The 27,642-nt window shown below is 41.1% G+C and overlaps 2 long non-coding RNA genes across 6 annotated transcripts; one reads left to right on the top strand and one right to left on the bottom strand.

Annotated features, from left to right (window-relative positions):
- Nucleotides 1–1,917: 1,917 nt before the first annotated feature.
- LOC137237045 (uncharacterized) lies at nt 1,918–27,266 on the bottom strand. Of its 5 annotated transcripts, XR_010948779.1 has the most exons (9): nt 21,774–27,266; nt 21,359–21,698; nt 21,015–21,305; nt 20,812–20,959; nt 20,604–20,754; nt 11,801–12,180; nt 2,579–11,745; nt 2,449–2,526; nt 1,918–2,334 (listed from the first exon to the last, which is right to left on the bottom strand). It is a non-coding gene; the product is annotated as an uncharacterized lncRNA (long non-coding RNA). The 5 variants fall into 5 exon arrangements; XR_010948778.1 differs by having other exon boundaries at nt 1,918–11,745; nt 21,774–21,985; nt 22,046–27,266; XR_010948777.1 differs by having other exon boundaries at nt 1,918–3,017; nt 3,078–11,745.
- On the top strand, nt 16,376–20,330 carry LOC137237046 (uncharacterized). Its single transcript, XR_010948781.1, has 3 exons — nt 16,376–17,056; nt 17,151–17,381; nt 20,295–20,330. It is a non-coding gene; the product is annotated as an uncharacterized lncRNA (long non-coding RNA).
- Nucleotides 27,267–27,642: the final 376 nt, after the last annotated feature.

Below are 27,642 nucleotides of genomic sequence, written 5' to 3' on the forward strand. Positions count from 1 at the left end.
CTGTCAAATCGTAGTTTCGTACAAATTTTCTACGACGCGTATCAGCTTGCGGAAAAAAGTGAAATTATCTCAAATTCAGAATAAAAAGGAATATTAAACAAATAAAATGTAAGTATATTATTAAAAGTGATATTTATACTAATTAAATTGCAATATATTCTTATAATCAGCCCTATTCTGCATTTCGACTTGGATTGGAATTTTTTCGATTTGGCAATTTTGGTATTCTGTGTTCCAATCTCTTTCAATCCAACTTCGAATCGTTCGATTTTGTGTATTCTGCATTTCGATCGTAGTTCCGTTTTTCTAAGTTGCAAATTAGTTGGCGGAAAAATATTTTATTTTTATTTTTTTATTAATTTATAACAGAGTTTTAACAAAAATGTAAGTAAAACTTGCTAAGAAACGTAGAAGGCTTGATGATGATTGTTTTCTATATGTTTCCAGGTCAAAAACAACATGTCGATGTCGAAGTCCGTATTTGCCCCGCAAAAGTATCTAACACATACTTGAAAGCATCCTTATTAAGTCTGAAAGTTTTTTTTGAACCTAAATAAGAAAAGAAGTCGTTAAACTTTACCACTTTTAAGTTCAATTTCTTACAATTCGTCACTCCTTTGCCGGATACAAATCCGGTACGTTCCGGTACCATAGCACCATTAAGGTGCTAGCCCGACCATCTCGGGAACGATTTATGTGGCCACATTAAACTTTGGTGGCCACGGCAGGTAATTGGCCAAATGAAAGACAAAAACGCGCTTACAATTATGAAAGCACTTCACTCAAAAAAATATAACATTGCGGCAATATATTCCATTTTTTTTTTTTTTGCTGTACAAAATGGCGTGGATAATAAAATATAAACGTTTTTCAGTGTTTTTTACAAATTTTCTTTAATTTATTTTGTTCCAATGTTCACACATTCCGTAGAAACAGCTGATTTCGAAAAATCATTTGCTCCTCCCCTTCTCGTTACGATTCCGTCGTAATGCAGAATACCCAACTTCGAGTAAAGCGGAGCGTAGAACGGGAACGTAATCGAAATGCAGAATAGGTCCAAAATTGTGACAACTCGCCAACAATATTCCCGCTTACTCGAGCTATTGCAGCAGCAACCTGAAATGGCGCAAGGCTTTACAAAGTGCCCAAAGGAGGATGTGCACAAATTTTGGGTAAACGTAGCAAACGAGCTAAATAGTCTTGGGCCACCAACAAAAGATGTAACTACCTGGAAAAAAGTAATGCTTTTGTAATAGGTACATATGTATCTATGTATGTATGTAATTTCATTGTTTGCTTTTGGTTTAGGTATATTTGGACTGGAAGTCGTATGTAAAACGCAAACTCATGGAAAATAAAAGGGAGCAGACAGCCACAGGAGGCGGAAGAAATTGGCAACATAGCTTCACAGATTTGGAAGTAGGCTTAATAGAGTTGGTATCTCTAGAAACTTGCACTTCGGGCTGCCCAAACACCATCAGTGTAGGACTTCCTCAAATTCATTCGGAAAATACTCCTGAAGCAGACGCAGATGTTTCTATGGCGTCAGCAACCGGTGGCTTTTCACAACCGAGCCGACGTTCAACTCCGCAAAAATCGGAAAATTCCCCTACATACAACCTCCTTAAGGAACAAATTGGTTTGCAGGAAAGCTTTTACAAAGAGAGTATACAGAACTTCAAAACTCAAGAACAAAATTTCCAGGATATTGCCGCAGGAGTTCGACGATTGTATCGAGCCACGGAAAAATTATGCGACCTGAAAATTGCTCAAGTTGAGGAGAGTCGCGAACACAACAGACTATTAGCCGAAAAAAATGAAATAAAAAAACAAATGCTGAAGGTGGAAGAAAAAAGTCTGAAATTACTTAATAAGTAAATTAAATTTAAATTACTAAAATATATATATTTATTTTTAAGTGCCTTATAAGTACACTTATAAAAGTGAATTATTATTAAAATAAATATTTATAAAAGTGAATTGGAAATAGATTGTCTTATATTGGCAGCAACACTATTAAGCTCCGTGGGCAAAATTTCCAAACTGTCGCTATCAGATAATTGGTCTAGCAATTCCGCATCATAATTTAGAACCCGATAGTGCAAACAAATGTTGTGAAAAGCTGCCGCGACATTTACAATCTGGCTTACTTTGTACGGTTCGTAATGGAGCTCGCGGGCACCCAGAAGACATCTAAAACGATTTTTGAAAACGCCAATAGTCCTCTCAATAATATTTCTTGCTTTTTCGTGGACTTTATTGTAGTTACTTTCAGAGCTGCCCGATTGTGGGGAACGAAACGGTGTCATTAGTCCAAGGCGTATCCAGCATCACCTATAAAAAATAATATTTTACTTAACCCTGGAAAATAACTTACATCAGGAACATATACACCCCTAAAATCCAAGTATTATACTTTCTCTCAAAATAGGATCTCGCATTACTTACGTTCCATATGTGAGAATCGTGGTTACTTCCTGGATACTGCGCATTTACTTAACGAATCCTCATTTTGTTATCACACATCTGCATAAAGTAAATCAATTAAATATTTTAATCATTGTCTTAGAGTCCTTACAATCATCGCATTGATGCTATAGTATCCTTTCCGATTATAAAATAAAAATTTATCCTTGTTTGGTGATACTATTTTTATGTGGGTACCGTCCACACACATGATTACACCCGGGAACCTATATTTTTCGTAGAAATGCCTTTTTGCGCTACATTTCTCTTCGTTGGTCATATCTAAATGTATACATTGTGGACATAGCCACGCTTGGAAAATTAGCAGGGCCTCTTTCAAAACTTTGGAAAACGTGGGTTGAGACATCGCAGCATCAAAATCTTTTCCAACTCCGTGCTGATATATACCCTCCGCAAAAAAACGTAATACCGATGCCAACCGTATTAAAGGGCTCATTGAAGATGACCTTCCGAACGGTGTACTTCCTTCATTTAATACACCGAGCACGTACGTAAACGCAGCCTTGTTTAGGCGGAAATTTTTTATAAACCTAAATTTTTGAAAACCTTTATAAGTTCATTAAAACAAGTATACGGATTCTTTCACTTACATAACCTCTTCTAAATCAAGAGGATTACTGGCATCTCTCAAGACTTTCCTCGCAATTTTTAAATTACGTCTTTCTTGCTCATTTTCTTCTATCAAAACTGCAAACGCTACGGAATCCATTTTAAGCACTAATCTTTTTTTAAATGCTATAATGCAAAATTTAAACTAAAATTTAAGCTGAAATATTTTATTTAAAATCGCTCAGCTGACTTCGAATAACCAAAATTTGACATTATGTGTTGGCAGCACTTTTTTCGGTTTCACATGAGTTCAGTGATAGCAAATTATTCGTATTCGTAGCGGAGGGTTGTATTCGTAGATTTTCTACGATGGATTCAAGAATAGCAGTGATTTACCACCATTGGTGACCACAAAATATGTGGTACAAGATCAGGGTAACTCCTCGCTACGTTACGTTAGGTATTGATATTTGAAATTAATGTTTTGTTTGGCAATTACATTGATCTTTCCCGTTTGCAGGCCTTTTTGTATTGCATACCTGCAACAGCTGATTTATTAAAAACAACAGCTTTGTCCTTTACACTTACCATCTCACCAATGGCACGCACGGTTGAGGGTGAATATGAGCCACCCATTGTAAATTTTTGTGAATTGGGTCCAATTAGATGTAATCGGTTGCAAGGCTAAAATGCAATTTGTAGATGCTGGTCATCGTTTCCAATGTCTAATGTGTAAAGCAACAACAGATGGTAAAAAAACTCTTTCACTTTTACTTGTGTTCATTGGTCCATATTTTTTCTCAACAGTGCCAACTGAATATTTGCAACATTTGGGCCACACCGGACAGCGTGTCGATAAATATGAACGTCCTGAACATGTATTGGGTACATGAGTTTTTGTGTAAAAAATTTTTGGGTACCGATAGCTGTGAAGGTAAACTTCAACTCATATCCAACATCAATGCTTCGCATTCAATTGTGGACGCTGTACGCACTACATTGGGTTCACGCAGTATGGACAAGCGTAGGGCCACAATTTCAAATGATGGGGCAACCATTATGAAACTATTGGATATTGTGCATCCAGCCGTAAAACTCTAGTCGACATCGCCAAATCTCAAGATGCTGAGGTAAGTTTTTTCTTATATTAGAATGTGTAGAATAAAAATGTTTCTCTTATCAGTTGGGCGATGGCACCTCTTCAGTAGTATTTTAAGGAGGGCAATCTTAAAACAAGTTAAGCCATATGTTGAGGAAGGCGTGCTGTACGTATCATCTAAAGCTATATGTAAAGCATTACAATTATGCATGACCAAAAATGACATGGCTGTACATGTCGAAGCGCCAATCAAAGGAACAACAATGTGCTTTATTGGAAAAATGCGCTGCCACAGTAATGACCTCCAAATTTATTAATCAACAAAAAGATTGATTTTCTAAAATGGTTGTGGACGCTGTACTTTTCTTTGATGGGCATACAAAAAATATCAAATGGCATTAAATATAGAATTGGAATTCAAGGCTGGGCGTGATAGTGCTGAACTACGTGTTGATAATGTTCAAAAGTATCACAAAATTGTTGATGTTGAATGGCGTATTCTGTACAATAAACTAGCTAAGTAAGGCGCCAATGTTGTGTTATCTAAACTACCAATTGGTGATGTTGCTACACAGTATTTTACAGATCGTGATATTTTCTGTGCTGTTAATGTACCAGAAGAAGATTGGAAACGTACAATGCGAGCTTGTGGTGGTGATGTTATGACTACAGCTAATGATATTAATACAAGTGTTTTGGGTCAATGTGATTACTTTGAAGAACGTCAGGTTGGTGGTGAACGTTTCAACATTTTCCAAGGTTTGATAGTGGGTTTGACATTAATTTCATTTTTATAGTTTATAATTATTTAAAGGTTGCGTTAATGCTAGAACATATACATTGATTTTACGCGGCGGTGCCGAACAATTTTTGGAAGAAACTGAGCTTCGTTACATGATGATATAATGGTTGTGCGGCGGACTCGTTCAGTGTAATGTGTAATAACGACCCCAAGTTCCTCGTGGAAATAGGGGGTGGGGCGGGATGGCTTAGAAGGTTTAAAGTGATGATATTAATCGCTCCCGAGATGGTTGTTGTTGTTGTAGCAGTGCTTCGCCCCACCTAATAGGTGCGACCGATCACAAATTGTCATCAATATCCTCTAACGGGAGTCCAAGGAAACTTGCTGTTTCAACAGGGGTGGAGCTAATGAAAGGGGTGTTAGAGGCGTTGGTTCCACATTACAATTAAAGAGATGGTTGGTGTCATGTGGGGACACATTGCAAGCGGGGCATACATTTTGTATGTCGGGGTTGATTCTGGATAGGTAAGAGTTTAACCTGTTACAGTATCCAGAACAAAGTTGAGCTAGAGTGATTCGCTTTTCCCTGGGGAGTATGCGGTCCTCTTCCGCAAGTTTTGGGTACTGTTCTTTAAATACTGGATTCACCGGGCAATTCCTAGCATAAAGGTCCGAGGCCTGTTTGTGGAGTTCACTGAGGACCTGCTTGTGTTTTTTTGCTTCATACGGCTGAGTTCTCAGGTGTCGTATTTCCTCATAATGCTTACGGAGATGACTCTTTAAGCCCCTAAGCGGTGTTGGATCCCAACAGATGTCTGTTGGGATGCCCAGGTTTCTGAGTATTCTACAGAAACTGTTTGGTTACCATTTCATTTCTTTCCCTTATTTGGAGTTTTCTCGCTTCATTGTGCAGGTGGTGTTCCGAGGACATAAGAAGGCAGCCTGTAGCGGTTTTGGGGGCAGCATTTTGGCAGGCCTGCATTTTCTTCCAGTGAGTAACCTTTAGGCTTGGCGACCATATCGGAGACGCGTACAATGCAAACGTATATTTATATTTACCCCAAGTACTGCCGATTAATCGAATTATATTAAATATTTGTTACAGCTCTGGATTTTTGTTACAATTGCTAGTGCATGCTCTCCAAAATTTAGATCCTGATCGAAAGTCACACACAAGATTTTGGGTGTAAGGCAGTCGGTAGGGTAATGTCATATGGTCGACATTTGGCGCGGTCATGTTTTAAATAAAATCACCGATGATTTGGTTGGTGACAATATCAGGTTTCGCGAGGCGACAAAACTGGAGAGATTGGGGAGATAGCTGTTTATTTTATTACAAAGCTCATCGATGTAGGAAACAATAGCATAGGCGTAGAAGCAATAGTGACTCCTGGTGATAAAGATAGCTATTGATATGTAGAAGTTAAACAGAAGTTCGAATATCAGTTTTTTTAAGTTGTTGCAAAAAAGTGTTGAGGATTTTTAATATCTTACGAGGTACCTTCGAACATGTTTCTAAGAGTGAAGAATGAGACTTATTCAAACTCAATTTTCACCACGACAAAGCCGCTGAGACTTTGCTTTACTTTAACATACAATACTTTACCCCTTTTTAGCACTACTATCGTTTTTGATTTTATTAAAGTTTATAAAATGTTTCTTCCTCTACAGTTAAATTTACGTATTAGATGGTAAAGATGGCTTTCGCATTTTCTCCATCAATAACTGTGACAAGGTGGAAGAAATCTATGCGCGTAAATCGCAAAATATTATCGCGGTCGAGCATTTCTTCAATAGCTCTCTAGTGGTGATGGTGACAGCAGAGAAACCCAACTGTTTACAAATGTTACACTTCAAAAAGAATCAAAATATCTGCCATTGCGTCTTCGGCTCAAATACCCACAGTATATGAATGAATCGAACGCACCCAATTGTCTGCCTAACGGATAGTATACGTATTCATCAAATCGAAAATATTGCACCAAACGAATTGGATCTGAATACTGAAAGAGTACACATATTCAAAATCGATGAGAAGGCTGTGATGATGGTATATGGTGAGTTGTTGAATAACATACGAAAACCACTTTAACCCATCTATATATTTGCATTACAGCTAAAGCTTTACAAACAGCAAAAATGGCGCCAAGCAATTGGAAAAGGCAGTGAAGCATTCATCACACTGTACGGATGGTGCAGTTAGAAACTGCTGTTGTAACTGCTGCCACCGACACAACGGTCATCTCTTCTTCGCCGAGTAGCGGCTCGTCCGACTTTCTATCGAAGACAGTATAATCATATCTTTTGCCAACACAGGTTAGCGATGTGCTTGCACCCGAAAAGATTTCAATTGCAAAACAGAAACCAAATAAGAGTTTATGTTATTATTAAAGTACTTACTTTTCTTTATATCAACTGTATTAATTTAAGTTACAATTTCAGGTACATATATAATAAAGTATGTCGTGGTACGATTGCTGTTGGAATTAGATTTGAAACCAATCAATACCTCTGCTAAGGGTTGCAGAATTATTGCTGGAATGATTAGATTTAGAACAATAATAAGTCTACCTCAATTACTAGTCCTACATTTTTAAATTCATATTTTACTTTACTTTATTACTTTCAAATTCAATTACGACAGCAATCGTATTCCACGACACCTTTGAGTATCCTTGATCTGAAAAAAAGAGTAAATCTAATCTGAAGTTCTAATTAGCTTTAAGTTGTAGATTTAAATTGATTCAAATAATTGGAGTTTTTTCTAAAGCTTAAAATTATTTTCTGTTCGTTTGGAAAAGATTTCAATTGGAAAACGAAAACCAATTAAGCGAGTTTATGTTATTATTAAAGTACTTACTTCTTTTTTATATGAACTGTATTAATTTAACCTACAATTTCATGTACATATATAATAAAGTATGTCGTGGCACGATTGCTGTTGGAATTAGATGTCTTACATTTTTAATTCATATTTTACTTTACTTTATCACTTTTAAATTCAATTACGACAGAAATCGGATTCCACGACACCTTTGAATATTCTTGATCTGAAAAAAAAAGAGTAAATCTAATCTGAATTTCTAATTAGCTTTATTGTAGATTTAAATTGATTCAAATAATTGGAGTTTTTTCTAAAGCTTAAAATTATTTTGTTCGCTTGGAAAAGATTTCAATTGGAAAACGAAAACCAATTAAGCGAGTTTATGTTATTATTAAAGTACTTACTTCTTTTTTATATGAACTGTATCAATTTAAGTTACAATTTCATGTACATATATAATAAAGTATGTCGTGGTACGATTGCTGTTGGAATTAGACGTCCTACATTTTTAAATTCATATTTTACTTTATTTTATCACTTTCAAATTCATTTACGACAGCAATCGGATTTCACGACACCTTTGAATATTCTTATCTGAAAAAAAAAGAGTAAATCTAATCTGAATTTCTAATTAGCTTTAAGTTGTAGATTTAAATTGATTCAAATAATTGGAGTTTTTTCTAAAGCTTAAAATTATTTTCTGTTCGCTTCGCAGATTTCAATTGGAAAACGACAACCAATTAAGCGAGATTATTTATTATTAAAATACGTACTTTTCTTTATATGAACTGTATTAATTTAAGTTACAATTTCATGTACATATATAATAAAGTATGTCGTGGTACGATTGCTGTTGGAATTAGATTTGAAACCAATCAATACTTCTGCTAAGGGTTGCAGAATTATTGCTGGAATGATTAGATTTAGAACAATAATAAGTCTGACTCAATTACTAGTCGTACATTTTTAAGTTCACCAATTACGACAGCAATCTGATTCCACGACACCTTTGAATATTCTTGATCTAAAAAAAAAGTAAACCTAATCTGAATTTCTACTAAGCTTTAAGTTGTAGATTATTCAAATAATTGGAGTTTTTTCTAAAGCTTGAAATTATTTTCTGCTCGTTTAGAAAAGATTTCAATTGGAAAACAAAAACCAATTAAGCGAGTTTATTTATTATTAAAGTAGTTACTTCTTTTTTATATGAACTGTATTAATATAAGTTCCAATTTCATGTACATATATAATAATATTGAAAACAATAAATATTGAAATTTAAATTTTTTTGGTTCATATTTTATTCATATGGCTGCTCCAGGTAAAGTAAATCTGCAGGTAAAATTCATGTTTTATGGCGGTTATATAAATGCTAAAACCGCAGTAAAATTGATTGTCAAATGACACGAAAATGTAGAGTGAAATGACGGAGAATATGACCGCCATTTGACGAGCATTGTTACGTGTGGAAGCAACACAGTACTATGCTCACATCCTATAAGTGGGAGCGGAATGCACGATCACATTAATAGGAACGAAACGGAAAATTTGGTCACAAAACCTAATCACGCCCATGCAAATGTGACTATGAATATAACCGCTGGGAAGTCACAATGACCGTAAAATGACGTGGAGCGTTTTTGCAGGGAAATCACAAAAACTTCTGTTATCACCATATATGTAATACTCCCTGCAAAAACGCTCCACGTCATTTGACTAGTCATTTTACGGTCATTGTGACTTTCTGCAGCGGTTATATTCATAGTCACGTTTGCACGGGCGTGATAAACTGACCAAATTTTCCGTTTCGTTCCTATTAATGTGATCGTGCATTCCGCTCCCACTTATAGGATGTGAGTATAGCACTGCTCTGCTCACACACGTCACAATGCGCGTCAAAAGGCGGTCAAATTTTCGGTTTTTTCCTCTACATTTTCGAGTCATTTGACAATCGATTTTACTGCGGTTTTACCGTTTATATAACCGCCATACAACTTGAATTTTACCTGCCGATTTACTTTACCTGTAGCAGCCACAAGAATAAAATATGAACCAAAAAAATTTAATTTTCAATATTTATTTTTAATTATAATAACCAAACATAACATATAATATAAACATTTATTTAAAACATATCATTAGATTTAGTAAATGTTTGCCAAATAAAGAATATATGAGGCGCCTAGATGCAAAACCAGATATTTAAAAATTTTAAAATAATATTTAAATTGCGACAATATTGCATCGCCTAACAACATTCTAAAAACCGGTGTTGAAAATTCATAACAATTTACAAAATTTCCGCTTTTTTGTGCTTTTCTAAGTTTTACATATCATGGATTCATCTGGTTTTGCATCTTGGAGCCTCATATATTCATGAAATTGCAACTTAAATTAATACATTTAATATAAAAAGGAAGTAAGTACTTTTAATAACATAAAAATATATTAATTGCTTTGAGCTATATTGCTGCTGCAGCTAACTTTACATTTGGACAATTCAGAAGTGTGTTATATTCATGTATAATTTGAGTTGTTTACATAGTTTCGAATACAAAATTTGATTATTTGAATCAATTCAAGTCTACAACTTAAAGCTAAGTAGAAATTCAGATTAGATTTACTCTTGTTTTCAAATCAAGAATAATATTCAAAGGAGTCGTGGAATCGGATTGCTGTCGTAATTGAATTTGAAAGTAATAAAGTAAAATATGAATTAAAAAATGTAGGACTAGTAATTGAGTCAGACTTATTATTGTTCTAAATCTAATCATTCAAGCAATAATTCTGAAACCCTAGCAGGAGTATTGATTGGTTTCAAATCTAATTCCAACAGCAATCGTATCACGACATACCTTATTATATATGTACATGAAATTGTAACTTAAATTAATACAGTTGATAAAAAAGAAAAGTAAGAATTTTAATAATAAATAAACTCGCCTTATTGGTTTTTATTTTCCAATTGAAATCTTTTCCAAGCGAACAGTAAATAATTTTAAGCTTCAGAAAAAACTCCAATTATTTAAATAATCTACAACTTAAAGCTTAGTAGAAATTCGGATTAGGTTTACTCTTTTTCAAGATCAAGAATATTCAAAGGTGTCGTGGAATCCGATTGCTGTCGTAATTGATGAACTTAAAAATGTACGAATTGTAATTGATTCAGACTTATTATTGTTCTAAATCTAATCATTCAAGCAATAGTTCTGCAACCCTTAGCAGAAGTATTGATTGGTTTCAAATCTAATTCCGATAGCAATCGTATCAAATCCCTTATTATATATGTACGTGATATTGCAACTTAAATTAATACAATTGATATAAAGAAAAGTAAGTACTTTAATAATAACATAAACTCTCTTAATTGGTTTTTGTTTTCCAATTGAAATCTTTTCTAAGCGAGCAGAAAATAATTTTAATCTTTAGAAAAAACTCCAATTATTTGAATAATCTACAACTTAAAGCTTAGTAAAAATTCAGATTAGGTTTACTCTTTTTTCAGATCAAGAATATTCAAAGGTGTTGTGGAATCCGATTGCTGTCGTAATTGATGAACTTAAAAATGTACGACTTGTAATTAAGTCAGACTTATTATTGTTCTAAATCTAATTATTCAAGCAATAATTCTGCAACCCTTAGCAGGAGTATTGATTGGTTTCAAATCTAATTCCGACAGCAATCGTATCACATCCCTTATTATATATGTACGTGATATAGCAACTTAAATTAATACTGTTGATATAAAGAAAAGTAAATACTTTAATAATAAATAAACTCTCTTATTTGGTTTTTGTTTTCCAATTGAAATCTTTTCCTGTGCAAGCACATCGCTAACCTGTGTTGGCAAAAGATATGATTATACTGTCTTCGATAGATAGTCGGACGAGCCGCTACTCGGCGAAGTAGAGATGACCGTTGTGTCGGTGGCAGCTGTTACAACAGCAGTTTCTAACTTTACACCATCCGTACAGTGTGATGAATGCTTCACTGCCTTTTCCAATTGCTTGGCGCCAGCAATTTTTGCTGTTTGTAAAGCTTTAGCTGTAATGCAAATAATGGGTTAAAAGTGGTTTTCGTATGTTATTCAACAACTCACCCTATACCATCATCACAGCCTCCTCATCGATTTTGAATATGTGTACTGTTTCAGTATTCAGACCCAGTTCGCTTGGTGCAATATTTTCGATTTGATGAATATGTATACTATCCGTTAGGCAGACAATTATGTGCAATCGATTCATTCATATACTGTGGGTATTTGAGCCGTAGACGCAATGGCAGATATTTTGATTCTTTTTGAAGTGTAACCTTTGTAAACAGTTGGGTTTCTCTGCTGTCACCATCACCACTAGAGAGCTATTGAAGAAACGCTCGACCAAGATAATATGTGAGATTTACAAGCATAGATTTCTTCCACCTTTTCACAGTTATTGATGGAGAAAATGCGAAAGCCATATTTACCATCCAATACCGTAACTGTAGAGGAAGAAACATTTCATAAAATTTAATAAAATCAAAAAATGATAGTTTTGCTAAAATGGGGTAACGTATTGTATGTTAAAGTATAGCGAAGTCTCAGCGGCTTTGTCCTGGTGAAAATTGAGTTTGAATAGGTTTTATTCTTCATTCTTAGAAACATGTACGAAGGTACCTGGTAAGATATTAAAAATCCTCAACGCTTTTTTTGCTATAACTTAAAAAAACTCATATTCAAACTTCTGCTTAACTTCTACATATCAATATCTACCTTTACCACCAGGAGTCACTATTGCTTCTACGCCTATGCTATTGTTTCCTACATCGATGAGCTTTGTAATAAAATAAACAGCTATCTCCCCAATCTCTCCAGTTTTGTCGCCTCGCGAAACCTGATATTGTCACCAACCAAATCATCGGTGACCTTATTTAAAACATGACCGCGCCAAATGTCGACCAAATGGCATTACCCTACCGACTGTCTTACACCCTAAAATTTTGGGTGTGACTTTCGATCAGGATCTACATCTTGGAGAGCATGCACTATTGTAACGAAAATCGTCGTTGGTGTGAGGTCTTAGCTGATCTCCATAGCGCCCGACTATGAGGAGGAGCTGTTTAGGACTAGCATCTACGCCGTTTCGCCTCATAGGAGGGCGGCGGGATGTCGGTGACCAAGAACTGCCAACCCCCTAATCCAGGGTGTTATGCGAACCGTGCCTATTGGACGATTTGTAGCCAGGGGATAAATTCGGCTGTATTCGAACGGAGCCTTCTCGATACCGGACCACCTCGGGAAGTATTGATGGCCTTACCACAGTAAGGGGCGCTGCTGTGGCTGACGGTTCTTTCCCCGTATATAATACTGGACCGCTGAGCCCGCCTTGTCGGGCTGGTGGTCGTACGACCAAGATGAACGACTCATTACTTAATTTTCATAAGGACGATGATAAGAAGAGGACTGAGCCGCAAGCCAAGGACGACAAATACGCATTAAGCGATGCGTCGGACTCGGGGAGCGAGAGTAGTGCTGATTCAATGAACTCCGTGTTGGAGAAGCACACAAATGAAAAAGGAGTAGAAGAGTGGAGAAGGGTACGGAGCAAAGAGCTCTCTCGAAGTACCGTGCAGTACTAAGAATTGTACAACGCTTGGGAGCAGTGGTGGACCCAACAGAAGAGGAGATCGAGCGCTTGGCATGGGCTCATGAGGCGGTAGAAGTAGGTCGAAGGCAGTTCAAAAGGTTTGCTGCGAGAAACCCTCGGTTCTGCAACCGGTATGAGGAGGAAGAAGCGTCGAATGGCAGAATGAAAAGGCAACGTTCGGCGGAAGGCGACAAGCCTGCTTTCAAGAGGCAGAAAGTGCCCAGTCCCAGAGCCGCGACGCAGGGCAGTCCTATAGACAAGACAAGTAGGCCCAAAGCTGTAAGACAGATGGGCCCCAATAGCGAGGTAGCAACTACCTCGAAGGCTGCGAGTCAGAGGGAAGTTCCAACTATGGAAGTAGGAAATAAGCCAAAGGAAGATAACGCTAAGACTCCGACTTTCTCGGAGGTGCTAAAGGGAGCTAAGACTCCGGCTTTCTCGGAGGTGTCAAAGGGAAATAACACTAAGACGCCGGCTTTTCCCGAGAAGATGAGTGATGTGGCAAAGCAGTCACTGACTGTGGCGCTGGTTGATCGTAGCAGTCCTTTCGAACAGATGACTAGTGAAAGGTGGAGATCTGTAGAAAAGGAGCTTATTAGCTTAATGCTTAAGATGATGAGGGAATAACCAAGTAAGCTCCTTCCAACCTTTGATTCGTGGGATGGTACAATGGTATGAAGATGATAGCGTGCGACAACATCACGAGCTTGCTATGGCTGGAGGAAGTGGTCCAAACCTTCAAAGGCAGCGCACGAACGCGCGTTTTGAGATGGTGGATAAAGCGCAAATCCCCAAGGTACCAAAAGTTAAGGTATGGATACCATGCGTGATGAAGTCGGAGGATACACTGCGACTTTTGCAGAATCAGAATCCGAACATACCGACACAGGATTGGAAGGTACTTACTGTATCTCGGCCTACGGAGGAAGGTCAGTTATACATCTTCCAAATAAACAAGCAGGCGGAGGATATATTGTACGCGCAGCTTGGAAAATGTCCTTAGGTACAGACAAAATGTATATGCAACTCAGGAAAAGAAGTCGCGGGTATTAAAGTCCTAACACGCTGGACGTGGGCGAAGTCGAAAAGGACCTCAAAAGCCTAAGGGAAAAAAGACAGGTGGAGGTAGCCCACGTCACCCCGAATGTGTTAGAAGGGGACCAACAGCCAGATGGTGCTGTGAGTCGCACAGAGGAACACCCGGCACAACAGGTACAAGAAAGAGGCTGAAGGGGGCTTCGAACACTCTAAACCAAAAGGGCTAGGGGAGGACGACGACGTCTCGATGAAGGTGCTGGAGGGGGACAGGCAGCCAATTGGTACTGCGAGTCCTACAGATAAACCTCCAACACAGTAAAGTGGCGTCGAGCGAACTCCTCCTCCTAACGCGCTGATCCAGGAGCCGTGGCTTCCATCGGGAGGAAAGGTTTCTGGACTTAGCGCGCGCGGATTTGGCGTTTACTATGCGCAAACGGAAGGACGGGTGCGAGCTGTAGTAATGGTAAGGAAACAGCTGCATTCATATATGCTGCCTAATTACACTACTGAGGTCCTCGTAGTGGTGGTGAAACTGCCGGGCTCAGATGGTACATGTCCGGCCATGCTACAAGTTTCAAGTAGGGCGGTCGTGGGATAGCTTAAAATAATATTCGATGGGTGCATAAACTGAATCATGTACCGCACTCTTGGAGAACTGCTCGTGTAGCTTTCCTACCAAAGGCGGGGAAGATCGGTCACGTGTATCCCAAAGATTATAGACCCAGTAGCTTAACATCATTTCTGCTCAAAACGTTTGAGAGGCTGATAGATGTGTACATAAAGTCCAACGTGGATGAAAAGCTGCTCTCCACAACACAACAGGCGTACACCAAAGGCAAGTCAGTAGACACCGCATTGCAAAGGGTGGTAATAAGCATAGAAAAAGCCCTGGAATATAAGGAATATGCTCTAGAAGTCTTCTTAAGCATTGCCGGGGCTTTCTAAATGGGCGATTATTGATGGTCTTAATTACGTTAAAGTACATCCAGCCTTACCCAGATGGATCGACTGCATGTTAAACTGCAGTAAGATTACATCGCAATGGGGATTGTACGCGGCCACGAAATTAGTGGACAGGGGCACTCCGCAGGGAGGGGTGCTATCACCTCTGCTGTGGACGCTGGTCATTAACCAACTGCTTAGGGGATTCTACGAGGGACCAGAAAAACTTACGGTTTACGCAGATGACGTTGCATATGGTCTTGTTTACAAAGAGGTACAAGGTCCATAATTGGACCAGGCCTAAGTTAGGAGGGGCGACCCTACGGGAGAAACCTTGCACAAAATATCTAGGAATGATCCTAGACAGTAAGCTGTCATGGAAGCTCAACGTGGAGGAGAGGGTGAGGAAGACTTCAACGGCACTTTATGCATGTAAAAGAATGCAAAAGAACCGGCATATACGATCAGAAGGAACTCGATGACGATGCCTCAAAACTAACAACCAAAAGCAATAATTATCATTTCACTGACACAAATTTTATAGTTTTTTTCGGGATTTGGACACAATGTTGTTGTTGTTTTTGTAGCGATAAGGTTTCTCCCCGAAGGCTTTGGGGAGTGTTATCGATGTGATGGTCCTTTAGCCTTATACAGATCCGGTACGCTCCGGTAACACAGCACCATTAAAGTGCCAGCCCGACCATCTCAGGAACGATTTATGTGGCCACATTAAACCTTCAGGCACAACCTTGGACACAATCTTTTCATTATATTACTTAACAATTTCATTCTGTATTGCGAACGATAGCTCAGACGAACGATTCGCCTCCAAACGATTTCGTCTAGCAATGGTATTCTCTGTCATTTTCCTTCGGTCTTTACCTTTCTGACTAACAGGAAGGCAAAAGTAATTGTCAAGTGATAAGTTGCCATTGTTTAACATAGTGCAAATACACTAGCGATTCGTCTCTGATCCGCATCGAAAGTTCGTTTCGTAATAGAGAATGAGACCCTAAGATTAGACATTTTTTTCAATTTGTATTTTGACTTACCAGCAACGTGACAATGTTCCTCCCCAGAAGTGCGGACCGCCCCAGAGAATTTGCGATACGGCTCCTCGCTAATCAGAACGAGGGCCTTAAGACGCAGAGGTGGCGCGTTATTAACAGCAGCGCGGAAGAAACGGGCCTACGTCTCGACGTAGGCATAGATGAAGAATCCTACCAGCTCACACGTAGGAATGGATTCAAGCTGCATTACAGGTACGGCTTGATCCATGTAAGACCCTGGAGGCAGAAGCTACCAGGGAATAGTGAGCGGCAGGAAGACAAGGCGGTAGAGGACGCCGACATAGATAAGATGTCGGACGAAGACATGTCGGACGCGAGCACCGACACCATCAAGGCTCGTGAGACTACAAACTCTTCTACCGCAGCGAGTAATAGCGAAGAGGTCGCGGAACAAGCGGACCAACAAATACCCACCACACAGGAGCTCATTGAGGGCTTGGACCTCCAAGAGCTGGCACTGGACAAGCGGGATGATAGCGAAAGCGGGCTGTCGGATTACGACGACCCGATGAGGCCGGCCGGGCCAAAATGACCGGCATAAGCATGCAGATAGCCCAGATCAACCTCCACCACGCCATTGCAGCTTCGGCTGTACTGGCGAGGAGGTTTGCCTCGGATGATCTGGGCATAGCCCTCATACAGGAACCTTGGGCATACAAGGGACAGGTGAGGGGCCTTAATGTAAGTAACAGTAGAGTAATTTGGGATCTCTCCCAGCAGAGACCTAGAGCATGTGTAATGCTTAAAGCAGATATTAACTATTTTTGCATTACAGAGTTTTTAAGTCGAGATCTGGTGGCGGTACAAATAAATGCGAAAGTCAACGGGGAGGACTCCAGCATTGTGCTAGCCGCAGCCTATTTCCCGGGGGACGACAACATGGTCCCCCCAGATAACGTACAGAAGCTGGTGGCTCACTGCAGAAGAGCGAAACTTCCTCTTATTATAGGAAGCGATGCAAACTCCCACAATACGGAATGGGGCAGCAGTGATACCAACCAAAGGGGTGAGTGTTTGCTAGAATATATAGCCAGCAATGATTTAAGTATATACAACGTCGGGAGTAAACCGACGTTTGTTACGAGAGCAAGGGCAGAAGTCCTTGATATAACGCTCGGCAACAACCTAACTGAGAATATGATCTCGAGATGGAGGGTCTCAGAAGAACCCTCCCTTTCGGACCACAGAATCATAAGGTTTGAGCTGGGCGCCGTATCGGGGCAAAGCAACCCCAGAAGAAATCCCAGGAAAACAGACTGGGACAGCTACAAAAGTATTATAGAAGCTAACATAGATAGCCTTAAGAGTAAAGGCAGAAGTACCAATTGTACCCAGTTGGAGAGCAGGGTGGAAAGGGCAAATCAAATAATGATAGATGCCTATAACTCCAGTTGCCGTGTCTCCTTGATTAAGGGTAAAAAGGCGACCCCCTGGTGGCCTTATGGCCTGACGCTGCTTAGGAGAAAAGTCAGGAAACTCTTTAACGAGGCAAGGAGAACCGGCAACTGGGAGGAATACACCCAAAATCTAACTAAGTACAATAAGGAGATAAGAAAAGCAAAAATGGAAAGTTTTAGGAATTTCTGTGAGGGAATTTCCAGCACGCCTGCAGCGGCAAGGCTACACAAGGCCCTAGCCAAAGAGCAGAGACAGACAGACCTAGCAATTAGGCTCCCAGACGGTACCTATACCGAAACGGTGGAAGAGCGAGCTAAGGCCTTGCTGCAAGCGCATTTTCCTGAGGCCTCCCCGCAAGTACCGGAACCTGTGTTCCCCAGAGTTAAACCAACCCCATCAGACTGGCAACTAGCCAACTCCCTCTTTTGTGAGGCCAGAGTCAGATGGGCAGTGGAATCTTTTGAGAAATACAAATCTCCGGGGGTGGATGGCATCTACCCGGCGCTAATGCAGCAAGGGACACAGATCATCCCACATCTCGCCAGAATCATGAGAGATAGCCTGGCACTGGGATATATACCCATGATGTGGAGAAGAGCAAGAGTGGTATTTATACCAAAAGTAGGTAAAAAGGACTATTCACAAGCAAAGTCCTTCAGACCAATAAGTCTAACCTCCTTTGTCTTGAAGGCAATGGAAAAGATAATAGACCAAGAAATCAGGTCGAACGCCCTCAAGAGCTGGCCCTTACATTATAGCCAGCATGCCTACAGAGCGGGTAGGTCCACGGACACAGCTCTGTACCAGTTAACGTCTGAGATACAGAGGGCGTTCGAAACAGGGGAAACAGTGCTTTGCGCTTTCCTTGATATTGAGGGTGCCTTTGACAACACATCTCACGAAAGCGTAAACATAGCACTGCAGAGAAGAGGAGTTCAGTTGCCTATCCAGAGATGGATTGACAGTCTACTCCGTACAAGAATCGCTGAAGCTCAAGTAGGCAGCAGCGCAGTTAAGGTTATTACCACGAGAGGGTGCCCCCAGGGAGGTGTCCTGTCACCCCTTTTGTGGAGCCTAGTAGTGGATGAACTCCTGCAAAGGCTATCAGACAGTGGCATAAGATGCCAAGGATATGCTGACGACATCGTCATAATTGCGAGGGGTAAATTCGAGAGTACGCTCTGTGACATAATACAAAGAGCATTGAACATTACAAGGGAGTGGTGCGCCAATGTGGGTCTTAACATCAACCCATCTAAGACAACCATCATCCCCTTCACCAGAAGAAGGGTCCTACCAGCCCTGAGAGCAATAACAATAGATGGCGTGGAACTAGAATATGGAACCGCAGTGAAATACTTGGGGATCATTTTTGACACCAAGCTCTTATGGAGACAACACTTCGACTCCATGAAGACTAGGGCCACGAGGTCCATCATGGTATGCAAACGTCTAGCAGGCAAATCATGGGGCTGTAACCCACACGTGCTAAGATGGATGTATACCATGATAGTAAAACCTATGATAACATATGGCTCAATAGCCTGGGCATCGAGAACAACTCGGGCGACGACGAGGCAAGCACTGTCAAAACTTCAGCGACTGGCATGTGTGTGCATCACGGGAGCTATGCGCACATGCCCCACAACAGCGCTGGAGGCTATCCTCGATCTGACCCCGCTGCATATATCGATAGAGCAATCAGCCAAGCGAGCCTTCCTTAATATCGTTAAGGAGGGCTCGGGCAAAGGTAAAGTCATATCGTCCCGGAACATAGAGGAATTGAGAGAGAAGATCCCAATCTCTCAACTCCCGAGGGATGATATCCTCAGGCACATAGTATATGAAAAAAGATATAAAGTAGAACTGGGAGACAAGGGTACGTGGGAAGAAAGCAGAATTGAGAGCATTCAGCAGCTAAACAGTATAGTATGGTATACCGATGGCTCGAAGACCCCAGAGGGGATTGGATCTGGAGTCTTTGGACCCAGAGCCAAAATATCAGTACCCCTGGGAGCATACCCGAGCATTTTTCAAGCGGAGGTATTTGCCATAAGCCAGTGCGCGGACCTGAACCTTCAGCGAAAATACTCCAATGAGAAAATTGCCATACTCAGTGACAGCCAGGCCGCCCTCAAGGCCATCTCAGCATTTGAAATAAAATCAGCGCTAGTCCTTGAGTGTGTGGAAAAGCTGAACCAACTAGGAGCACACAATGAATTACTGTTGGCCTGGGTTCCAGGCCACAGGGGAGTCGAGGGAAACGAACAGGCGGACAGCCTGGCCAGAGAGGCAGCAACGATACGACCTATTGGTCCTGAGCCGTTCCTGCCAGTGGGCCCGCAGGAAATTAGGGGGCATCTATTGGCAGAAGAAAAGGAAAAGAGGGAAGAACACTGGCGTAATATGCCAGGCCTAAGACAATCTAAGCTACTGTTAGGGGGTTATTGCACAACTCGATACAGGGCATTTATAGGCCTCTCGAAAAATAATCTAAGAACTCTAACAGCAATTCTTACAGGACACTGCAGACTGAACAGCCACATGCAAAAGCTGGATATAATATCAAACAACACATGCCGATTTTGTGACAGATCAGCGGAGACGGCGGACCATGTCCTCCTGGAGTGCGATGCAATCTCAAGACGTAGAGCTAAGTTTATGGGCTCACCATGGCCAGAGCATACTCACATCAAATCCCTCAAGCCAGGTGAACTGCTAGGGTTCATCAGAGATGTCGGCTTGGATGAGGTGTTGTGAAGCAGATGAGGGCACAATAGACCAATGGTCGCAGTGCGATCCCCAAATAACTATCTATCTATCTATCTACCAGCAACAACAGAATCATATTTAATTGTACGCCGCACAAGCATTATAGCATCATGTAACGAAGCTCAGTTTCTTCCAAAAATTGTTCAACACTGCCACGTAAAATCAATGTACTTGTTCTAGCATTAACGCAACCTTTAAATAATTATAAACTATAAAAATGAAATTAATGTCAAACCTTGGAAAATGTTGAAACGTTCACCACCAACCTGACGTTCTTCAAAGTAATCACATTGACCCAAAACACTTGAATTAATATCATTAGCTGTAGTCATAACAGCACCACCACAAGCTTTCATTCTACGTTTCTAATCTTCTTCTGGTACATGAACAGCACATATCACGATCTGCAAAATACTGTGAAACAAAATCACCAATTGGTAATTTAGAAAATACAACATTGGCGCCTTACTTAGCTAGTTTATTCTACAGAATACGCCATTCAGCATCAACAATTTTCTGATACTCTTGGAGATTGGAGGACATTGCTGTGGCAGATCATTTTTCCAATAAAGCACTTTGTTGCTCCTTTGATTGGCGCTTCGACATGTACAGCCATGTCATATTTTAGCATGCATAATTGTAATGCTTTACGTATAGCTTTAATGATGATACGTGCATGCACGCCTTCCTCAACATCTGGCAAAACTTGTTTTAAGATTTCACATGCTTAAAATACTACTGAAGTGGTGCCATCGCCGACCTGATAAGAGAAACATTTTTATTCTACACATTCTAATATAACAAAAAACTTACCTCAGCATTTTGAAATTTGGCGATGTTTACTAGAGTTTTACGGCTGGATTCACAATATCCAATAGTTTCATAATGGTTGCCCCATCATTTGAAATTGTGGCCTTACCACTGGAATCAACAATATGCTTGTCCATACTACGTAAACCCAATGTAGTGCGTACAGTGCCACAATTGAATGCGAGGCATTGATGTTGGATATGAGTTGAGGTTTACCATGAGAGCTATCGGTACCCAAGCATTTTTTACAAAAATACTCATGTACCCAATACAAGTTCAGGACGTTCATATTTATCGACACGCTGTCCGGTATGGCCCAAATGTTGGAAATATGCAGTTGGCACTGTTGAGAAAAAATATGGATCAATGAACACAAGTAAAAGTGAAAAATTTTTGTTTACCATCTCTTGTTACTTACACATTAGACATTGGAAACGACGACCAGCATCTACAAGTTGCTATTGAGCCTTGCAACGATTACATCTAATTGCACCCAATTCACCAAAATTTACAATGGGTGGCTCATATTCACCCTCAACCGTGCGTGCCATTGGTGAGACGGTAAGTGTAATGGACAAAGCTGTTGTTTTTAATAAATCAGCTGTTGCAGGTATGCAATACAAAGACGACCTGCAAAGAAGAAAGATCAATGTAATTGCCAAACAAAACATTAATTTCGATTATCGATACCTAACGTAACGTGGCGAGGAGTTACCCTGATCTTCTACCACATATTTTGTTGTTGTTGTTGTTGTAGCGATTAGGTTACTCCCCGAAGGCTTTGGGGAGTGTTATCGATGTGATGGTCCTTTGTCGGATACAGATCCGATACGCTCCGGTAACACATCACCATTAAGGTGCTGGCCCGACCATCTCGGGAACGATTTATATGGCCACATTAAACCTTCAGGCCAACCCTCCCTCCCCACCCCCAAGTTCCACGAGGACCTTGATGTCGCCAGAGCCTCGTATGTTAGTGAAACGGGATTCGCCGCTCGAAGGTGAGGTTGACAATTGGGTTGGAGAAGCTATATATTGCGCTACACAACCCCTTGAATTCCCACATATTTTGTGGTTGTTGTTGTTGTAGCAATGCTCGCCCCACCTAATGGCCGCGACCGATCACAAATTGTCATCAATATCCTCTAACGGGAGTCCAAGGAAACTTGCCGTTTCAACAGGGGTGGACCATAAGGAAAGGGGTGTTAGAGGCGTTGGTTCCACATTACAATTGAAGAGATGGTTGGTGTCATGTAGGGACACGTTGCAAGCGGGGCATACATTTTGTATGTCGGGGTTGATTCTGGATAGGTAAGAGTTTAACCTGTTACAGTATCCAGAACGAAGTTGAGCAAGAGTGACACGCGTTTCCCTGGGGAGTATGCGTTCCTCTTCCGCAAGTTTTGGATAATTTTCGTTAAGCACTGGATTCACCGGGCAATTCCCGGCATAAAGGTCCGACGCCTGTTTATGGAGTTCACCAAGGATCTGCTTGTGTTTTTTCACTTCATACGGCTGGGTTCTCAGGTGCCGTATTTCCTCAAAATGCTTACGGAGATGACTCCTTAAGCCCCTAGGCGGTGCTGGCTGATCAATCAGATGTCTGTTGGGATGCCCAGGTTTCTGGGTATTCAACAGGAACTGTTTGGTCAGCATCTCATTTCTCTCCCTGATGGGGAGTATTCTCGCCTCATTATGCAGATGGTGTTCTGGGGACATAAGAAGACAGCCCGTGGCGATTCTGAGAGCAGTATTTTGGCAGGCCTGCAGTTTCTTCCAGTGGGTGATTTTTAGGCTTGGCGACCATATGGGTGACGCGTAGCACGTAATCGGCTGGCTAATTGCTTTGTATGTAGTCATGAGCGTTTCTTTATCTTTTCCCCAAGTACTGCCAGCGAGGGATTTGAGGATTTTGTTACGGCTCTGAATTCTCGGAACAATTGCGGCTGCGTGCTCACCAAAATGTAGATCCTGATCAAACGTCACAGCCAAGATTTTGGGGTGTAGGACAGTCGGTAGCGTAGTGCCATCGACGTGGATGTTCAAAATGGTCGACATTTGGGGCGTCCATGTTGTAAATAAGGTCGCGGAAGATTTAGTCGGTGATAATGCCCGGTTTCGCGAGGCGAAAAACTGGAGAGATCAGGGAGGTAGCCGTTTATTTTATTGCGTAGCGCATCGATCTTTGGGCCTGGGCCTGTGGCCATTATTGTGCAGTCATCGGCGTAGGAAACGAGTGTGACTCCTTCCGGTGGTGAAGGTAGCTTAGATATGTAGAAATTAAACAAAAGCGGGGATAGGGCACCACCCTGTGGCACCCCTTGTTTAATTCTCCTTGGTTTTGATGTTTCGTTTCTAAATTGCACCGATGTCTGCCGACCACCCAGATAATTTGCGGTCCACCTTTTAAGACATGAGGGAAGAGTAGACCCTTCCAGGTCCTGCAGTAACGAGCCATGGTTGACCGTATCGAAAGCTTTTGATAGGTCTAGCGCTACGAGTACTGTTCTATGGTGGGGGTATTGGTTTAAACCGCAATTTATCTGGGTGCTAATGGCATTTAGCGCGGTGGTAGTACTATGGAGTTTTCTGAAGCCATGCTGATGAGGGGCTAGCTGCAAATTTGCTTGGAAATAAGGGAGCAAAATGGCTTCAAGCGTCTTTGCCACTGGCGATAGGAGTGATATCGGACGATACGACTCACCTATGTTAGCTGGTTTCCCAGGCTTTAGTAGCGGGACCACCTTGACCATTTTCCATTTCTCAGGTATGACAAAGGTGGAAAGAGACAGATTGAAGACATGCGCTAAATATTTGAAACCCTCTTTTCCTAGGCTTTTAAGCATCGGCATGGCTATGCCGTCTGGGCCCACTGCTTTGGATGGTTTAGCACGACCAATGGCGTCCTCAACCTCTTTAGCGGTGATGGTGATTGGTGACGCGCTGAATTTGTGTTTATGTGCGTGTCTATTGGCTCTCCGTCTATCTTTGTCGACCGTAGGATGCTATATATATTGTCGGCAGAAAGCGCTCGCGTATTTTTCCGCATCCGACAGCACCTTATCGCCAAAGGCGATGGAAACTTTGTCTTTGTGCTTAGTCGGATTCGATAGGGACTTTACGGTGGACCAAAGTTTACCCACACCGGTAGAGAGGTTACAACCTCTTAGGTGCTCCTCCCATTTAGCCCGCCTGTGTTCATCCACAAGCAATCTGATGCGTTGGTTTATATCCCTTATTTGGGGGTCGCCTGGATCAAGCTGTCTTATAAGGTCACGTTCTCTCGCTAAGTTTGCGGCCTACGCCGGGAAGTGGGGCCGGATTTCGGGAATTTTCCCGGCGGGAATGAAATGTGCCCAGGCGGATTTAATGACCTTACGGAAGGCACGCTCCCCTTGGCGGGCATCAGTCGGGATAGGGAGGGCAGGAAAGCGGCTGTCTGTAAAGGATTTATATTCTTCCCACTTTCCTTTTTTGAAGTTTATGAAAGTGCGGTTTTCAGTGACGATGAAGTCGGCGGTACGCTCAAGCGAAATAAGTATGTGCAGGTGGTCGGATGCCAATGTTACCATCGACTGCCAGTTGACGCAGTTTACGAGTTCTGCGCTCACGACTGAGATATCTGGCGAGCTGTGACAGCTTCCTACCATACGTGTGGGGGCGTCTCCATTTATTGTGCAGAACGTCGTTTCTTCTATTTGATCCGCCAACATCTCACCCCTACTGTCCGCCCGCAAGTTTGAATGCCATAGATCATGATGGGCATTGAAATCACTTAAGATAATGCGATTGTTGCCAGTGAGTAAGGCCCTGATATTAGGGCGGTATTCACTGGGGCAACAGGTGGCAGGAGGGATGTAGATGTTGATGATTTCTAGGTTTGCATCGCCTGACCGGACAGATAGGCCTTGACGTTCTAAGACATTGTCCCTGCGGTCGATGCCAGGATCAAATATATAATATTGCACAGAGTGGTGTATGATAAACGCGAGACCGCCTCCATTTCCGCTATCGCGGTCTTTCCTGTGGACGTTATACCCAGAGCAGGTCTGCAATGCAGATCTTGCTGTGAGTTTAGTCTCTTGAATCGCAGCAATGCGGATGTTGTGCCGCTTCATGAAATCGACTATCTCCGTAATCTTCCCAGTTAGTCCATTACAGTTTAACTGCAGGATTCTGAAGTGCATAAGGGGAGACGTCGCCACTCTGGGGGTAAGTGACGGGTGACTACGCCTGGGTTGTGGAAGGCCAGGACGCAATTGCTGTTGTGGCCCTGGGATTGGGCGTCCTTGGGCAAGCATTGGGGTGCCCGGATGATTTGGGTTTGCGACCTGGCCACAAAAGATTTATAAAAGTTACGTGGACCTCGGGTTTTGGGATCAAGCCCAAAACAACCTGTCCGATGCAACCATCCCTTGCACGAGACACACTGAACAGAGTATGACCGTCCTAAAAAGATTCTTTTCCGACAGATGCAGCAAAACAATTTCTCAGGGCCGGGGTCAGGAGACGGACCCGGATTGGATTCGATGCCTTCCCGGAGTAAGAGAATATGGAGCAGTCCTGCTGCAAGGAGCTGCTGGGAGGATGACAATTTGTGGGAGGGACGAAACAAATTAGATGGGGTCACACTGAAATGACAGTCCTTGGTCGGGAAAAATCCCGAGTCGCTCCGGTACATAGAACCGACTGCCTTGGGAAGCCTTGTGGTCCAATGGTGGTAATAAACTCTGTTCATTAGTAATAAAAGCACCACCAGCGCTATTTTGATTTTCAATGATAACGCTTATCGGATTTGGCATCTGATCGGGATCTAAGCGGCGTTGGGCTTGATCATACTGTTGCGGCTGTTGATATTTACCAGTAACAGGTACAGGTGGTTTGCTAAAGAAAATAACACAAAAATAATCATCAGCAAATTTGTAAATTATTAGTTGTATTAGCATACATTATAACCAGGACGTCCGGACGTGTCCGGGTATTGGGGGTTGATCCGGCTTGGGTGGTTGACTGAGCATTGGCGTCTGTCCAGGTTGTGTTGGTGGCATCATAAAAGCCATCAATAACAAGTGCCGAGAATATATCCGCGGCATACCTGCCGACCAAAATGATTCAAGGGGTTGTGATTGCCAACCTCACCTACCCGTGGCGAATCCTGTACCTAACAATTTGGTGTGAACAATTGGTGCCAGTTAACCCTCTGAAATAATCGGCGCAATTGTACGCCATTGTGTTGGCATTAATTTGGCAAAATGCAAAAACTTTTCATCCTCCTCCAGTGACCATTCTACCTTCTTTATGCTAGGATCAAGCCATTCGTACCAGCGTGCCTTACATTGTTTGGCAGATTTGTGGTGCAGCAGTGATGCAATACGTGACCACTGGTTTTTGCAATATTTCATTACAGCTGCTTTGAGGATTTCATCCTGAAAGTATATCAATTTAGTTAATAAACGGCCAAGAGTAACCAGTCGCGTCAAATGCTTACCTCAGTGTTTCTCCACACACCACCTTTTATCATAATTCGCGGCATGGTGCTATATAATTGTGAATTCTTTTGATGAGCACAAAAATCAAATCAAAAGTTTTTGTCGAAATAAACAGCAAAAATCACTGTATATTAAAGACTTTGGGAAAATTTTAGAATAGCACCCCCGAGTTCGGGGTAAAACTTGGTATCAAATGAAAGAGGGAGTTCTCCCGATCACAAATATATATATTTTAAAGTGCGCAAACTTATAATTTAAAAGTTATTTGTTGTTAAAGTTTGCAAATTTAGCAAATTTCTATAGCACTTTAAATTACAATTTACACATCTTTCAAAACCTTAATCCACATACATATCTATATAAATTGGCTACGATAAACTTAAATTGCATTTTTGTATATTTCACATTTCATTTTTGCATTGTTTAAATGTTTTTATTAAATCAATCGCGCTTTTGTAGCAACATGCACATATATATACGTATACACATATAAAATTTGTATAGAAATTTGCAAACTTTAACACCAAATAACTTTTAAATCATGAGTTTGCGCACTTTAAAATATATATATTTGTGATCTGGAGAACTCCCTCTTAATTTTAAATCTTTCCGGAGATATTCCACTTAAAACTCTCAAAATTGAAAAAATTTTCCACCACCAAATGTTTTGCTGTCTCTGCTGAATTAGAAATGGCGGATTTTTTTGCACGCAAAAATGACGTATTTTGCTATCCCTATAAAAATAACAGGTGCGAGAGAGCATGATACATTGTGGGAAAGCAAAATTTGTCAGCATGC

The sequence above is a fragment of the Eurosta solidaginis genome, chromosome 1 (genome assembly GCF_040869045.1).
Source record: "Eurosta solidaginis isolate ZX-2024a chromosome 1, ASM4086904v1, whole genome shotgun sequence".
NCBI classification, from domain to species: domain Eukaryota; kingdom Metazoa; phylum Arthropoda; class Insecta; order Diptera; family Tephritidae; genus Eurosta; species Eurosta solidaginis.